The sequence below is a fragment of the Hemibagrus wyckioides genome, linkage group LG07 (assembly GCF_019097595.1).
Source record: "Hemibagrus wyckioides isolate EC202008001 linkage group LG07, SWU_Hwy_1.0, whole genome shotgun sequence".
NCBI classification, from domain to species: Eukaryota; Metazoa; Chordata; class Actinopteri; order Siluriformes; family Bagridae; genus Hemibagrus; species Hemibagrus wyckioides.
Genome location: NC_080716.1, coordinates 2,214,254 through 2,216,618, shown reverse-complemented (window position 1 = coordinate 2,216,618; position 2,365 = coordinate 2,214,254).

The window sequence follows — 2,365 nt, the reverse complement described above, 5'->3', positions numbered from 1 at the left end:
AAGAATGTACACGCTTATTAGTGGTAGAAATTTGTTTGGGAAGGAAATTGAAAAAGATATTTTTTCCCTCTGTGTTCGAGTGGAAAATTAGATCTTAATTATTTAATCTTATTCAATAACAATTTTGCCTTGCCATTCATCATTTTACTAATTAAGCTAGTTTTTTTTTTCTTTTTTTCAAATGAGTCCTTGCAAATTACAAAAAAAAGAGAGAGATATGTTCAATAAGGATATTATTTTTGCATATAAGCTATACTTTAGTGGTGCCATTCATTTTGTCAAATGTTCTGGAGAAATTGTTGTTTGTTTGTTTGTCTCATTGTAAATTGAAATTGAGAATTTTTCTTTGTTCTTTTGAATAATGAAAATAATTTTTTAAATTTGAAAAATTTGCAATTCACTATTAACTGTTCTCATTAAGGGTGCCAATATTTCTGAAATTAACATGAACAAACAATTTTTAGATGAATAATTTTTCTTCTCTAAAATAAAAATAATTTTATTCATTTTTATTTTATTTTATTTCATTTTATTATGTCTTTAATCATAATAATGGACCGAACCAAAAGTGATTCATGATCAAATTAAAGTATTTTTTTCCAGTCCTTCCAGGATATCTATCTTCAGTGGTAGGAGTTTGGGTATTAATTAAGGAGGTGTGTTAGATCAAGATTGATTACATATAATTTTACGATTCATGCATAGTTCGGATTTGCCCCGATGTGATTAAAGGCAAACTTGAGTGAAGTGCAGCCTCTTGTACCCTCAAAGAAGTTGGCAGATTATGCCAAGTGTAGATATGTCAGCACGCCATTAAGCGGAAATATCTTGCACACTACGGCACTATGCCTCTGAGACGAAGCCTTGTCGTGTTTCTGGGACTTTCTGACAGGCAGAGCGAGGTAGGAGCTGTCCTCTAGGGAATATGTGGCAGGAGAGTGCTTCAGCCTGATCCACAAATCTGATCTCCTTCCAGCTTCTGCAAAATTAGAGGAAATACAAACACTGATCTGAAATCAGCCTTAAGGGAGGACTCAGAGGAGTCGAGTTCATTACGAGATGCGATATTGCATAATAGGATGCTAAATATGGAGTCACGGTAGATCAACTTAGTAATGAGAACATACATGAGGGTAAAGGATGGAGGGTGGGTGGGGAGGTGTGGGGGTGGTGGCGGATAGCAGATCTTTGCTGCCTGATGAGATTATTTAAGCTGGCAATAAAATGGAATCAGATTCATTTGAGTGAAAATGACTCATATTCCAAACCGTCTAGCTCTGATCAAATTTCATCTGTGAAATTCACCCGGGTTTAATGTCAAGAACATTTGCAACGTGAAAGAAAGAACGAAACACTCTTGCTCTTTGAGAAAAAGAATCGACGTTTAATCACCAGCTGAACTATTCCGTTGTTTTTTTCAATGTATTATTTATTCCACAGCTCCATATTGTACTTTTTTTTAATCTACTTAAAGTCTCATTAAATGCTGCCAACTTATGTAACATAGGTGATGTCTGTTCTCTTACAAAAAGCTATGCTCAAGGCTCTTTTTCTTCTCACATATAAGCTCAGGGTTTTGCTTTTTAATTTCAAGGACGGATAATAATGGGACCCGATTGTGTCAAAGACACAATTAAGTCTAATATTATGTGGAAAAAAATGCAAGGTAAGAGGCTTTTACCTCTGAAATGGTCAAATTTGTTTTAAAAAAAATACTCCCATAACAGTTATTTATACTGAAATCTCATTATCTCACAGATTGCAGGATAGTTATTATAATATCCGTTTAAACTTTTTCTCTTTTTTTTGACAGCAAATAAAAGATTATGAGTGGATGAAGAGGTTTAATACAAACCCGGCTGCCAGGTTTTAAAACATTAGGCTTGACAGCTCCATTAGAATTATGCACTTTGTCCAAGAGAATACTAAAATGCAGTCTCTTATTATTTATTTATTTGTTTTTTCTTTCTTTCTTTATTTTTTATTTAAATGCAGATTTGGCTCGGAAAGATTGAGATCTGATCACATAAAATATTAAGAGAACGCTGCACGATGGGGTGAGAGAATCTGGCATAGGATCATACAGTATGTCTGGGTTTTAATTCCCTTGTGAGAGCAGCTCATTCGCACGTTCTAGCTCGAGATCCAAGCTGAGGTTCTTGCTGTCGTAAACAGCTGATAATGAAGTATTTCCCAGAGTTGGTGATATGTGTGTGTGTGCTGCTGTTTTAAATCAGGTTACAGTTTCGTGGTTATGGCAATAGACAATCCAAAAATAGCTCAGAGCTTAGTTTATTAGACGAGCACCAGGAGATGGCTTGATTAATCCATACGGTGGACATACTATCTAGTTAGGAGGGTGTGG